Source organism: Alligator sinensis, unplaced genomic scaffold, assembly GCF_000455745.1.
Source record: "Alligator sinensis unplaced genomic scaffold, ASM45574v1 scaffold243_1, whole genome shotgun sequence".
Taxonomy (NCBI): domain Eukaryota; kingdom Metazoa; phylum Chordata; order Crocodylia; family Alligatoridae; genus Alligator; species Alligator sinensis.
The window spans coordinates 5,893,338-5,909,608 of record NW_005841841.1 but is presented as its reverse complement, the minus strand read 5'-3'; positions in this window follow the sequence as shown (position 1 = coordinate 5,909,608).

The following is a 16,271-nucleotide window of genomic DNA, read 5'->3' as shown; positions in this document are numbered from 1 at the left end:
CACCAGTTCACACACATACAACCCACCTACACATACACACAGGTAAGTTCCTAACTTGGATGGTACAGTGTGTATGTGTGTGCTTGGGGTACCTGGGATACTTGGGGGAAGGTTCAGGTGAGAGAGAGAGTTAAAGTGCAAGTTGCAAGAACTGGGATTAGAACCAGCAGACTATAGAGAAGCTGGCTGAGGAACTGAGGCTTGGGGTTACTTAAGGTAGACTGGGGCTGGAAACTGAGGCAGACAGCTAAGATATTGGTGGTGGGGCAGTTAAGTGGTGGCAAGGAGAAGACAGCCAGGAATGAAACTGAGGCAGAAGCCTGGTTGCTCAGGGGAAAAGGAAAAGGCAGTGGGGATAAGACAGTGGTAAAGAAACAGGGGGTTTGGAGGCAGAGGAGCTCAGGACAGGTGTTGGAGGTGGCAGTGAGCCAGAAGCAGGAGAGAGAGAAATAAGACAGAAATTAGAGGGGAGAGGAGCAGAGATTGGAGCAGGGCCAAACCATAGTAAAGCAAAACCCAACTTGGGGTCCAAATAACAGTTTTATTATACAAACAACACACTACACAGCCCCATGAAGTTATTGGTTCTCACACACACACACACACACACACACACACACACGCACTCACAATGGCAGCAGGAGAAAGAGACTCAGTGGAAGGGCTGGAGTCCAGGTAGGGAAGAGAAGCAGAGTCCAAGTCATTGGTTGAGAAGGGGATAGGAGATGATAGCTACCTATCCAGGCTGGAAAGGGGTCCTTGTCCAGTAGGCATTGTGCAGAGGGGGGTCACCAGCAGGGCCTCTGGTTGGATAGGTGGTGTGGCATGGTGCTGGTCCAGATGGAGAGGGCATCCCACTGGGTCTGTCTTCACTGCCCCTTTTTATAGGGACAGACCTTGTGTGACCCTAGTGACTGGAGGCATGCCCAGGAAAGGGTCAGCCCCTGGTGTACTGAGCATGTGTGCTCCATGCAGGGATGTGCAGTTTTGGGTGTCTGTAATGGTGGGGTGCAATGGTAGAGTTGCTGGTTCTGCAGAGTCTTTTGTCTTTCAAATGCTGGATTCTTGTCTCTGTTCCTGGGTGAGGTCCGTGGTGCCTGAATGAATCAATGTGAGATGATGGCCTGGTTGTTACAGGCCATTCAGTAGAGGCCTGCTACCATTGTATTTCAATCATTCCCAATCATTCTCATTCATCCGGGAACCAATTACATGGGAGGGGTATATGAATCATACAGTTGCAACACAGGGGATGCCTGGGCAGAGGACACAAGATGGAGGCTTGACATACAAAATGGAAACGTGACATGACTTACGCTAACTTACATATACAGGCGTAAAACAGTAATCACACAATATAAAAGCAGTACAAACATAATAATTATCACTTATAAAACAGCACGTATCAGTATCAAAATAGCAGGGAACTTATTTGCAAAAAGGGGAGAAAAATAAAACTTACTACCTAAAATAAAATGTTAACGCTTATCCTACATCTTATCTTATTTATACTTATCTATAGGGAATAGAGAGGGAGAGAAAAAGTCAGAAACGGTTGGGGAAGGGGAGGGAAGGCATTTTAAAATAAATTAAAAAAAAGAAAAAACGGGGGTTTTGCTACAACACCACATAGCAACCTCTCTTATGGCAGGCTGTGCACCATAACAATGTCTGGTGCTCATATAGCTTTGTGATATCTTTGCTACGTCGTGCAACTATTATATAAAAGAGCTGCAAACTCACAGGAGTTAAATGCCATTTGGCATTCTTGGAATGAAAGGTCTGATCTGGAGAAGTATCCAAAATGTGGACACTACCTACTTTAGCTTGGATATTTATTGATACTGTACTCTCACAGAATCTCAGTGAGTGATCTATTGTTCAGTATTGTCATATTGAGCACGGTTTCTTTAAATGTTGTAATGTGGTGTGCTTACCCAGTCCCCATAGCAATTACAGACATTCAAAAAGCACTCAATTGCCCCTTAAAGCACTCTAAGTTAGAGCGGGAGCAAATCCAACAGATGTTCAGTGTTCGGTGGGGCCAAGGCCAGCAAGCAGGGAAGTTCCTACACACCTCCCAGGAGGCTGCCAGAATGGTCCCTCTCCCACCCCCCACCCCCTGCCCACCAGCTGGAGACTGTCCGCAGTGGCTGGGGGGAATAATGGGTGGACTCTGTTCCCCTACCCCCCACCCAGCCATGCAGAGGAGACAGAGCCTTTCTGTGGTACAGACATCTGATAAAGTGGTATAACCTAAAGCACGTATGTCTGATATCATATACATCCAGGGTTAACTTGAGTGAGATCTATCATTTTTAAAGGGCTTTGTGTGCTGTGAAGTTCTGGTCTGTTACAGCTGTAGAGCGCTTTCTGTGCACATAACATGCGGTAAGCATAAGATCTGTACTTATTAGGAACTTATCACTGTCTCTGTTTTATAGAACTGAAAGGAAATGACCTACAGAAGATAAAACTTTAAGTGCCAAAGAGGTCTAGCTCCTATGTCTACTCCAGCCCAGTAAAGGTTTGCAGATATAGTTATACTTGAAAGCCCTTCTACTGTAGTCAGTCTATACCAGTGCGTTCTTGCTACTACAGCATATAAGAGTTCCCTCTAACAAAATAATCTATACCAACAAAAGTATTTTTGGTGGAATAACAGTTCATATGCTAGGGTTTCTGCCAGCATAAAAAAGGCAGTAAAAAAATCCAACCCACTAATTTAATATTTGGTTGGATCTATCCTAAATCACTTTGCAAATGGGAATTAAAAGCCTGTCTCATCGATAGTTTGGAAAATGTCATCTCCAGGATTAAATAATTTGTCCAAGGCCACACAGGAAGCCTATACCACAGCTGAAAAGGAACAGGGATATGTTTTTTGTCATTCTAGTGCCAGAAAACCATCCCCACTTCTTATTTTGCAAATTCTGCTGCCCAGGAACCCAGAACGTAAAAAAGAATGGCAAAACTAAGATAAGCATCCTTCTAGAACTGACCTTCATGAGCTAAACATAAGGCCCCAAGTTGATTTTTGTTTTCTATGAACAAGTTAGTGTTTCTTATGTTGAAACTATTGAGGCAGACTTAGGTCATGTACGGGTGTTGCAATTCTACCAAAAGAACTGCCATTATCCCTTCAGAAGTGACAAGCATTCACTGATTTTCACCTGAGAAAAACATGCCCCTTGCAGGAGAAAGAACTTCCAGGTATCAATCTGGAAAATCTTCCAACCTCTCTTGCAAGAAGAAACCCTTATACCCTTCCCTCCAAGTCAGATCCAGGATGGGAGGGCAATGGGAGGAAGTACCCCCACACCTTCCCCAGACAAAGAACTGCCTGGACTGGGGAACAGACTGGGGCTTTGCCCTACTGCTCCCTCCGCTTCTGGGTGATCTGTGAACACCCAAGCATGGGGCTGTAAGGTGCCAGTTTTGAACATGCTGTGCAGGGGATAGCTCAACCTTCTCACAGTACAACAGTTAAAGAGATGCACAGTGGCAGTCCTACTGCTTTAGCTCACTTTGGAAGAGCCCCTGTGTCTGTTGGGGGTCTGCAACGTGGGTACGGGGCTTTGCTCCACTACTCCAGTCCCCCAGGACATGAGGTGGAGCAGCTTCTGTTCCCCAAACCAATCCTTGGTCTGAGGAAGGTGCAGAAAATAAGTGACAGAGGCTGGAAACCTGCACTACTCCCTCTCCTGGAACAATTTCCAGTGGTGCCAATGTCTCAGAAATTTCCACTGTTAAAAATGAACACCTGTTCAACACTTGCAGTCGTCATGCTGTATGTGAGATGCTAGTGCATTTATCAGTTTCATCTTCAATACTTGAGACTTTTTTTAATGCTAATACGTAGGAAATCTTGAAGCTGTGGAGAATAACCTGCACATCAAAAAGGCTGTTCAGGTACAGTAGTTGGGGTTAGAGTACAGACGTTGAACATTTCAAGCAATATTTTTCAGGATTATTCAAACTCCTGCCTTATTTTGATGCAGATTCTTTTTAATGTTAAAAAATAGTTGAATGACGAACAGGAAACAACTCATTCAGCTACTATGGAATTTAGGATGTATTCTGCGCAAACTCTGGTCCTTTCTCAAAGAATGCTACAATGAATCACTTGGGTGAAGAACAGCTGCACGAGACTCCTCTGGCATAATAGAGTTTATAAATCCAGGTGCAACAACATAAAGTATTAACATGAAGTAGTAAAAAATATATAATTTGATTATTACTTTGAATTGTCTGTTTTCCTTGCAAGGCAAGTCAGTTGCTCAAGAACTGAAAAGTGTATCTGAAAACAGACTGAGCAAGGAAATCCACGTTGCCATAAAAATCTCACAAGTTCCAAGATAAGAAGTGGATGCTATGCCTGTGTAATCACCTACATGAAAAGAAAGGCCATGCTGCATTTTTACTAATCTCTAATCTTGTGCTCAGAGGATACAGCACTAAACTGTTTTCCCATCTGTTCCTGTTTTCCTCTGATAACATCCTTAAAATCTCACAGATGGAGTTACAAGTTACATGAGGACTAGCATAAGATAAGATCTGCCTTTTAAAGACAATGGATCCAGGGGAAAAAATGTAAATACAACAGTATTATTATTTTACAGCTTCTTGAACCAGGTGCTAGTTCTCACTGTGCTGAGACACCAGAATATTAACTTTACTTCTCTTCTCTGTGCAATTATTCAACATGATGGTCTGTTTTTGTTTTGCTTTTCATTTTCCTTTGAATGCAATTGCTACTATCAGTGACATAGCAAGAAAACATGACTTCATAAAATGCAATGGACTTCCTATGCATTGATATATTACATCCGCATGGTCACATGGGGAAAAAAAATCTACTGTCACTCTTACAATACAAAATACTAAAAATAGAAAATAATGTGTTACTGTTTACAGTAAAGTATTACCAGCAGTGGTTGCTGAATGAACTTCCAATTGGTTGCTCTTTATCCGAAGTCATTGCAAATAACTGGAACTCTATATGGTTTACAGTTAAAAAGGGGAATGCAAATATGGTATGTTTCTCTTAATTGGATCTATAGAAATAGTAAAAGGAAGATGGAGATTTCTGTAGTCTCACTCAAACAAGGTTTAGATTGCATTTTCCCCTCTCATGACAGCTTGAGCCCTCCAAAGAAAGAATATATGCTATTTGGCATATTCACCTAGGAAATGGGAGACTCAGGTTAAATTTTTGCTGATAGGGTCACTGGTATTCTGGGTGAATGCTCTATCTCTGACATATTATATAAAAAGGGTGGTAGAGGTCATTTCATTTGAATCTTAACTTTCATTCTATTAAGTAGTAAGGTTTTAATCCTTGCAGTTATGAATTAAACCTTGAAAACCTTACACCACAAAGGCTCTAAAACAGGATTTCTTTATTTGGGGATCTTGACTCCTGATTCTTGAACACTTGGCAATATCAGTGCTCCATATATTATATTACTGGCATGTATATGTTGCCGTGACAATATACTGAGGCCAGCACAGCTGTTTCAACCGTGAAACAGCTAAATCAAAATGAAACAAAAGGCTTTGAAACAAAATGAGGGTGCTCAAAACATTTTTAAAAGTTTTAAGTTTCGAAGCTGGGCTTGCTCAGCTTCAGCGCCAGTCCCAGCTGGCAGCGGCAGCCTGCTGCCATCCCGTGTGTAGATCCAGGAGCCTGTGCCCCCGGGGAGGAGTCTGGCACAGCCCCCCAACCCTCCTGGGGGGCACGGACCTCCAGATCTGTGCATGGGATGGCAGCATGCTGCCATTCCTGGCTGGGGCCAGTGACAGTAGTAGTCTTCCCAGCACTTGGCACAGGCTATGCCGAGCGCCAGTCCCACCTGATAGCAGCAGCCTCCTGTCATCCCATATGAAGATCCAGGGGCCTGCACTCCTGGGAGGAGTCCAGCACAGCCTTACTGTCCTCCCGGGGGTGCAGTGCCCTGGATCTGTGCGCAGAATGACAGGAGGCTGCTGCTGCCGCCTGAGACCAGTGCTGGGCGCAGCTCACACCCAGTGCCGGGAAGATTGCTGCTGCTGCTGGCCCCAGGCAGCAGCAGCAGTCTCCTGTCATCCCGCATGCAGATCCGGCAGCCCACACTCCCAGGAGGGCTGCAGAGCTATGCTGGACTCTTCCTGGGGGTGTAGGCCCCCGGATCTGCGTGCGGGATGACAGGAGGCTGCTGCTGCTGCCTGGGACCAGCTCTGGGCACACCCCAGTCCCCTACAGACTCTCTGAAGCACACCAGAAACCAAAATCTCAAAAGTGGTCCCACAGTGACCTTACGAGCATACTTCCAGGTTTGGAGCTTGTTATCAGGAGTAAATGATAGGCGATGCTCAAAGCTATCCAGGCCTTGGCATGCAGGAGCCACAGGGTAAAATGTCTCTGCGGCTCCACCTAGAAATACCTATGGGCCTATGAAAGCTCTTGTCAAGTTCCCCAGTGTGTCACGGAGCTATATATAGGAATTTGAGTCCTTTGTGGAATTAGGAATATCATCTTCTGCAGAAGCAGAAAAAGGCCTTTTGTAGATTTCAGGGCACAGGAAAACCTAAATTTTAGTTTATGTAGTAGAGCAAATGTGGTTACAATGATTTAAACTCTACAGCTTAATTCCATGTCACAAATGCTCCCATTGGAAATTTCTCATATTTAGCTCTGCAAAAAAAAGAGAAGGCAATCTTCTCCAACTTATGAAGCGGTCAGAACTTTATGACTTCCAAATGATCAAGTCACATTCTAATACAGACAGATGGATGAGAATCTGATGGATCTTTTGTGGCAACCGATGAAAATTAGCGCTAGAAAATGCCTAGATAATACAAAAGGAGGGAGTAACAACTGGAAAAGCCAGCAGAGTTTGGAGAAAAGGGAAAATATAGGTTGTAAAACAAAGTTCCTATTCCAAGTGCAGAAATCCTCCGAGACCAGAAACTAAACAGAGGAGAAGAGAGTGGCCATATGCTTCTTAAGTGGTCTTTCGTCTTAGTCTTTGAGAAGCTGCTCTATCAAAACACCTTCGCTCTACTCCAAGTAGAATAGACACAAAGTCACCAATGGATCCTGTCTTTCAGCGCTCTGCACTGTTAAGTCTCTTAGAAAGTGAGCCAGAAAGATGCCAAGGACATTCTGAACAATAATTATTGTTGGCTGCAAGACTGGGACTTTATGGAAGGCAGATACTAAGTGGTTCATGTCCACCACTGCTTTCTTGTCTGCTGCAACCAGATCCCAGCTTTAGCCTACTGAAATTTCTGTTGACCTGCACTCAGTTGAGCAAAGTGGGTTCACAAGGGGTGCGGTGATGTAGTTGCATCCCACTTTGATTCCTGCTCCACTCATACTTTAAAGCCAACACCTTGGGAAGGTCAGCCACATTTCTATTTAGGCAGGGCTAAAAGAGTCAATTGACTTAATGGATCATCATCATCTCCCTCACTCCAGTCAATCTCTCTCCTCTCCCACAGGTGTCAATGACCCTCCATCCTTTTAATGGTCTTGTTGTTCCATTATTCCAACTATCCTTTCTTTTGCAATGTTGTTGTCTGTTAGCCATTCCTGGTAATGTCTCTTTCACGCCGTAGGGACTGCTTTTAGTTCTAGCTAAAAACCTTAATGTGTAATAATATTAACTCAGGTAAAATAAAATGACTAAGTGCAGTACTGGAGGTACTGTCAAGATGCTCAAGAAGGCTAGATTTTGTTTTACGAATTTTAAAGACACACATTTAACTATAATGACTACAGGACTAATGAAACTCTATTTTTCACTTTTTTTTTTTTCCTTTGCTGTTGTGGGGTTGTTTTTTAAACACTATACATAATTTAGCAAATTAATGCACATCCCAATAGTTTTGTTTGTAAAGCACTAGCCTCTTAGCATATTAGTAAAGCATCTAGTTTCTTTTTAACTCTGTAAAATGTGTTGTGCCATATGATAATGTGCCACACCCCTGTTTCCAAAATCCTAGAACTGGCCATTGGGGTGAAGATGCCTGCACTGGAAAGAAGTAACCACCAGGGAGCAAGAGAGGGATGATTGAGTTACAAGAATAAAATAGAGTCTCCTTTACTCACCTTTAGGTTCCCCCGCTCTCCCACTTTTTTCCCTCCTCCCTTTCCTGATCTACCTTTCTGTTTTCCTAATTTCTACCTATTTACATTTTCACTGACATCCTGTCACACTTTTAGCTTCTCTCATTCCTTGGAGGCTCAGAACAGCAGAGACTTCCTATGCCTGAAGGAGGGTGATTGTGCCCAAAAGCTTGCCAAGAACTTTTTTCCAACAGTTCAGTTTGTCTAATAAAACATATCCCATCTCCTCAAAAAACCTTGCTTGCCTAAGCATAAAATCCTTTACTCTTACTCTACAGGTGAATACATTTTCAGAATTAAAAACTGAAACATTTTCATGGCAGGTTTTTCTTCTCCAGAAGCATGCGCACCAACCGAAAATTAGCACAGTGCAGCTGCAGCTGCTATTGTCAAACTGGTTCTGCCTGATTTGCTAGGGACTGCTATTGTAGAAGTTAAGTAACTAGATTTATATAGTTGAGACTCCCCACCCACTAGAAGTATTCTTAGTTGGACAGAAAATGCTAGAGCCTAGAGATGAATGCAGTCAAAGCAATGCAATGGAGCTGATATAGGGCAATTAACCTCACACTATATATTTGTTATTTAAGTAGTTCCAAGGTTTATCTTTAAAATTAAAAGAAAAAAATGTTGCAGTGAATATGAAGAGACCAATGACTAATACAAAATGATTCCAGATTTTTGGGTGATCCTAGTGTGAGCCTATGGTACTAGAATATAAGTATATATATTTTTAGAAGGAAGTTTCCAAACACTGCATTAATATTAAAATACTGTGTTTACATGATTCCCATACTTCACTTTAAGACTTTTTTTTGAAAAGCAACTGGTACCGCTTAGATGAATTACTGTGTATTTTAAGTATATAGTTGGGAGCAATTTAATATATTCACAGGAAAAGCAGTGAGGAGAACATTGAGTTACTGATGTAAACTGTAAAATTAAAGTTATTTTTCTTAGGTAAAAAAAAAAGAGTGGATATAAACTGCGATGTCACAAGCATTCTATTTCCATGACAACTCAATTGTATTTTTTTTTGGATAAAGAAAGTTCTGATAAAGCAGGCTAGGGAAAAATAAGGGCACTTTTAGAGTTACAATTTTTAACATTTCATAACCATCTTAAATAAGCAGTATTCTCAATAGACCAGATAGCTTATCATTGACAAATTCATAGAATCATAGAAAATGAGGCTTGGAAGGGACCTCAGGAGGTCATCTAGTCCAAACCCCTGCTCAAAGGAGGACCATCCCCAAATGGATCATCCCAGCCAGGGCTTTGTTGAGCCAGGCCTTAAAAACATCCAAGGATGGAGATACCTCTCTAGGTTACTTATTCCAGGGCTTCACCACCCTTCTGGTGAGGAAGCTTTTCCTAATATCCATCCTAAACCTCCCTTGCTGCAACTTGAGACCATTGTTCCTTGTTCTGTCACCTGCCACAACTGAGAGCAATCTAGCTCTATCTTCTTTGGAACTACCCTTAAGGTAGTTGAAGGCTATTATTAAATCCCCTCTCAATCTTCTCTAGACTAAATAAGCCCAGTTCCCTCAGCCTCTCTTCCTAAGTCACATGCCTCCGCTCCCTCACCATTTTCATGGTCCTTCACTACACTGGAATCTCTCCAGTTTATCCATATCATTTCTGTAGTGGGGGGCCCAAAATTGGACACAGTATTTCAGATGCAATTTCACAGTGCCAAATAGAGAGTAAGAATCGTTTCCTTTGATCTGCTGGCAATGCTCCTACTAATGCAGCCCAATATATCGTTAGCCTTCTTGGCAACAAGTGCACACTGGTGTCTAATATTCAGCTTACTGTCCAGTGCAACTCCCAGGTCCTTTTTTGCAGCGCTGCTGCTTAGCCAGTCAGTCTCCAGCCTGCACCAGTGCATAGGATTGTTCTGTCCTAAGTGCAGGACTTTGCATTAGCCCTACCCTCCAACACATCTACTACTCCCCACACCTGGATGTCTTTTGTAAACTTACTGAGGGTGCACTCCATCCTATCTTCCACACAACTGATGAAGATATGGAGCAAAGCCAGCCCTAAGACTGGCCCCTAGGGTACTCCACTTGATATCGGCTGCCAACCAGACCTCCAGCCATTGACTACTACCCTCTGAGCCTGATGATCCAGCCAGTTTTCTATCTACCTTACAGTCCATTCATCCAACCCATACTTCATTAGATTGCTTCTGGGAATGTTTTGGGAGACCGTGTCAAGAGGCTTGATAAAAGCAAGGTATATCACATCTGCTTATCTTCCCGTATCCACAGAGCCAGTTATCTCATCATAGAAGGCAATCAGCAGTTGCACAGCAGTCTCTGCCTTCTGGTACTGCTTGGAAACATATAGCCAATTGCTGTGCAGGTAAGAAACAGCTGAGACCTATCCAAATCAGATCTAATAATCTGCTTCTTTCATGCACTTAATGAAGTTCTAAGAAGCTGCTGAGCATTTTCATTACAGCCTCTTCTGTCAAGCTGGCAATAATTGTCCCCTTAGTTTTCATGTCCTTGTCAATGTGCTAACTGAAGCAAAGATCTGAATTCATCTAGCATGCCCTAAAAGTAGCAAATATTTGTTTGAAGGATTCCATGAAAGTGAGAAAATGTCTATACCAGAAGGCAGAATTCCACCAGCAGTATTTCCATAATATTTACCACTGAAATAAAAGGAAATACAACTCAGTTCAAAAGCAACTGAACAGACAATAAAAACAAGGAATGGCAGAATTATGCTCTGCAAATTTAGATTATGCATAAAGTATTCTAACCTCTGATCTCAAACTTTTTCATCTGCCATTTCTGTCCACAGTGGAAGATAAATAAGACTACCCAGGTGAGCCATTTGTTGAGGGGGCTGGTGGGGAAGGAGGAGGAGGTATTTAACAATTAAGTTCTGGGAGAGAAAACTTTAGGGAATGTCATCTTACCTTATAAGATGTGTAAGATGCATAAGCTAGTTAACTTCTACAACACCTGTCCCTACCAAATCAGTTTATATTTACAGTGTAAGATCACACTATAATTCCTTTGGGCAGGAATCACATCCTAAAATGTTTTGATAAAATTTGTACCTCTGGGCCCTTCTGCAGGAGAGGCAAACCACAACTCATAATCAATGAACAAATATCTATTTTGTATTAAATTCCCTGATTTCAGTTGAGTTACTTCTGACTTGTATCAGTGTAAATGAACAGAATCACATTCTAGTGTTTTTCTATTGGATTAAGGAGGACAGCCACCATCCTTGACACTGCCAGATTGCAAGATAGAACAAAGAGGGGGGACTTGGTTTGCAGGATTTTATCCACTGGCCACAAAAAGAAGGGATACCATGTGTAAAAAAATGTTTTGAGGTGCAAGTGGGCTTCTTCCTTGTTGGTTTAACCAGTACAAATAACATGAAAAATACTGTTGAACCCCTAAGAGTCACATTCCATCTTCCTTACTGCTTGGCGCTTCAATTAATGGTTCCAGTCAATTCTGGGGGCTTGCTATTCAGATATTTTCCACTGCATCAAGCCATAAAGATTGTAACACTTTAGGCACATCTATATATGCAATTAATGCAGATGAATAAACTCCAGAACTTATTGCTACAGAGTTTTTTTGCTCCCACGCACGTTGTTTGAACATGCACCCTGGAGCAATACACTCTGAAGCATATTGCTCTGGAGTTTATTTGTGCACAGCCCATGGAGCCCAGTTGGAGCAGTCTGAGTTAGCAGAGGACCCAGGGGGTCAGCCTGCCAGCCCAAGGCTGCTTTGACTAGTCTCCATGTGCTGCAGAGGGACTGACTAGGGCACATAGTGCCTCAATGTGGAGCTTGCCAGCAGGCAGCCTTCACACTGAAGCACACTGTGCCCTGGACGGCTTCCCCCCTGCCCACATGTGAAGATGGGGAAGCATCCAGCTGCTCTCCTGTCACACATGCTGCAGAGCAGCCCAAGGTTGGCCTGTCAGCTAGCCCCATACTGAAGCATCCTGTACCCCAGCCAGCTGGAGCAGCATCTACATGTGTGCTGCTGTACACACAAAAAACTCTGACGCAGGGTAGTTCCTGTATTGTACAAGACTACCCAGCTGCAGAGTTAATTGGTTTTGTACACCCTAATAGGGGTTTACATGTAGACACCAAGACACTTGCTGCACAGTTAATTAGTCAACTGCACAGTAAATGTCTCATGTAGATGTACCCTATCAGTATCTACATAATACTGCAGTACTCTGTACAGGGCTGCAGGCCAGGAAACTACAAAATGGGCCTTCTAAGGGGTTGTGTTATGATTGAATGTCTGGCATTTAAAAAACATACATGACACTAGATTCAAGTATCAGAAGCAAGGGACTATTTGGTGACTACTGGGAGAAGGGCAGCCTTTCACTGCATCTCTATACCATGTTGGACTACGCTTGGGAGCACTGCTGTGAAAAAAATGCCTCATCCACGAATTTGTACTCTGTAGTCTCAAGAAAATGTCACATAGCTTCCATTAGAGTGGCACTGGGCAGCTCTATAGTAGGGTCCAGCTGCATTACTCCACTATGAATGCCCAAGCCTGAGGGTGCCAATGAATATGTACAAACCAACTGCAAACATCTCCATGACATTTTTAGTACTTGCTCTGTATGGAGTGGTAATAAGTAGGCCGCTTGCATTCTTATGGTAGTAAGTCCCTTATATTGTACAAAGTGGTACAGGTATGTCCTTAGGGTGTTTCTTGTTATAGGTTATGGCCAATAGACAAATACAACACTTGTTTCCTGCCTTACTTAATTCTGCGTTTTAAGTTACATGTTTAGAGTTATTACTGAGGTAAGGGAAAACACATTATCATCAAGTGAATGCCTACAGTGTAGATCAATCACCAACATGGAAAGGGACATATTGTAATTTTAGTTAAAGATAGGAGATTGGGGCTACAAAAGTAAAGCCATACATTATAACTACTATGGAAATTTTGCACAAAGGTCAAGGACAGAATAAGTGAGCTCACGTTCTGCAGAACATGAATTATAAGCAAAGAAATAGAAACCTGACATCCCTAGTGTAGATAAAATGACTCAAGAGTAACATCCTCCTTGCAAATCCCCATTGCACCCTCTTTATTTAAATCAAGCAATGACTAGGAAGAGGCACAGGAAACTTATTTGAATCTGTACAGTGAAATTTGTGGCTTGTTTTATGATGCACAGAACCTGTTAGATTTAGGCATTAAACTGAAGTCCAAGGAAGAGTAATGAACTATAAATAAGACATACAGTCCTCAGAAATTGTTAGATGCTTACTTGTAAAATCACAAGTTAGCATTTCATTTTTCCATTGGAGTGCAAGGAGCCATAAGGATTAGGACAAGTAAAAATATACTCTGAAACTAAGCTGATGTGATCTGGGGCTCAAACCAGATACAAATTAGTTATCTCAGGATGCTAGAAAAATGAGCAGTCAGGAACATTAAACATTTCAACTATATGAACTTTGTTCTTCAAGATTGCAGCCACCAGAAAAAAAAACATACCTCAGCCTAGCCTCTTCCTGAGAACCTTTCATGCTATACCTACCTCTGTATAAGTGTACAAAGCCCAGTAAATTCTGTAGATCAAATGCATAGAGCAACAACGTATTGCAATAAATGATCTTCAGTGTCAGTTGTCCCAGGGGAGCTGGGATGCCAAAGGAACCACGGCGCAGCAAAGAGTCCCACTTACCTCCTGCAGAGCCGGAAGAGCCGGAGGATGCGTGCACGCTGAGGACTCCGGCGCGGGTGATCAGCCAGGCGTTTATCCAGCTGCGGCAGAGCAGCGGGGGTGGAAGACGCCTCCCGGAAGGAACAAAAAGCGGCCCCGCCGAGGCAGCGGGGCAGTTGAGAGGAGGAGACCAGAGGAGCGAGCTCCTGCAAGGAGGGGATCAGCCACCACACGCAGCGGCAGGGAGAGAAAGAGGCGGAGCCAGAGCCGGCTCCGAGAGAGCGAGCAAAGCAACCGGCAGCAGTGCTAGTGGAGGAGCCGGCTCCGCGGTTGTCGGCACAGCCGGTGAGGAAACTGGCTACAGAGCCGGAAGAGGAGCTGGCTGGGTGACAGACAGCAGAGCCGGTGAGGAAACCGTCTGTATCACCAGCAACAGAGCCGGAGGAGGAGCTGACTGGGTGACAGGCAGCAGAGCCTGTGAGGAAACCAGCTGCCCCACAAGTGGCAGGATCAGTGGAGGAACCGGCCGCATTGCAGACAGTAGCGCCGGTGAGGTAACCGGTCGCACCACAGAGAGAAGAGCCAGCGGAAGAACCGGCTGCATCACGGGCCACAGGATTGAAGCAGGTGCTGAGGCAGAAGGGCCGGGCTGGCGCCCCAGTAGGCTGTACACCCAGCCTGAAGACCTCTATTGATGGCCGGCAAGTCGGGGGTGAGAGGGTGGCAGGCCAAGGACAATGTGGGAGCCATAGGAGGTAGAACTTAAGGTGGCGAGTGGCCAGGGTGTAGGGGAGGATGGAGCCCTGAGAATACCCACCGAGAAATGTGCCGACCCTGGGGGCTGCCCCGAGGGAGGACCCCCCACTGAAGTTCCATCCAAAGTCGTGGCAGGCGAGTCAAGGGGTCCTCCTAATGTCAGCAGAGGTAACCTCTGGGGTTCACCCCTAAGCCCAGGGCACACGAGATCTTGGGCCTGGGCAAAGGCGGCACGGGAACACCTATTAGAGCAGAGGTGGGCACATCGGTTTATGTACAAGCATTCCCCGCAGTCAGCATCTGGGGTCCAACTCACCTTCATTGCTTGCAAACCACTGGGATTAAACACGTATTTATTTAGCGTATGTGGCTTTGGCGTATTGTTTCAGCCATTTTAAGGCAATGATATCACCAGTGTGATGAGATGAAGGCCACCAGGCAGCACAGTAAATGGACCCAAGTCAATAATGTGGGGCATGAAGTAATGTTGTCCCATTTACTTCGGTGTATACAGTCATTTTCTACAACCTAGGGTTGGGGGAAGGGAATGGTGTTGAGGGAAAGGGATGGGAAATAGTATAGCCCCAAGGCTGAGCCACTGGGCTTTCCTAGCTCCAGGGTTGGGCTGAAGCTGTATGTAAGCATTCACAAGATGAGGTTAGCCCCTTCATAGATCAGGTTAACCCATTCTTGATCTCAATTAGTGCATATACTCAGGTTAACCAACTTAGAGCAGTCTCAGCATTTTGGGGTGATTTAAACACTCTGCACACTTGTACCATAGGGCATTTAGATCCCCCAAACCCTGGTTAGTTGGATTTAAACATAAACCTGTACACACACTGTAATATTCAATTCAAATGCAGCTACACAAAATTTATGCAGACCAGGATTCTTAAAAAACGTATACACTGTAAAGGTGGCTGTGGGAACTGCTAAAGACTGAAATGCAATGTTCATTATCCCCCCCTATTATTATTATTATTATTTTATGTTTATAATGTCAAACTATTTAATCAAGGTGAAATTTCCTTGATTGGGTTCTGGTCCATAGCCATTTCACTTTGAAAGTTTGAGCAACATCCATTCAAATGTCTTTGAATTCTGTATGGGTTTTAAAAAAACCATGGGTACAAAACCACACACTCATTTCATATGTTGTAGACATAAGTTTGAAAGAAATTTTATGGAAATAATAAACACATTTTATATTGATATAAATTTTGTGGAACGGGGCTAAAATATATCAGGTATTTTACTGGTGTTCAAAACTCACGACATCATTTAGGATTTGTACCTCTCTGTCTCTAAATTTATTCAGACATTTTATGTTATGCTAATGCAAATACAGGTTTATCAAATCTTCGCAAGTTCTTAATATGCTACATATTGCATTACTGTTTTAATCTTTCTGCTGTGGATCAATGAAGAGCTTAGCAAACATTAGACCCAATACTTAGTTCTGTGTCCCCCAACTGAGATATAAGTAAGTTGGTAAAAGATAGCTAAATGGAGCACCACAAGGATGTGTCAGTTCAGTTACATTTACTATCAGTGGAATATATACATTACAGGAACTCTCATAGGCCTTGATCTGGAGAAAGTGGCTTACCATTATGTTCTGTACATATAGATTCATAGATTCATAGATGTTAGGGTCGGAAGGGACCTCAATAGATCATCGAGTCCGACCCCCTGCATAAGC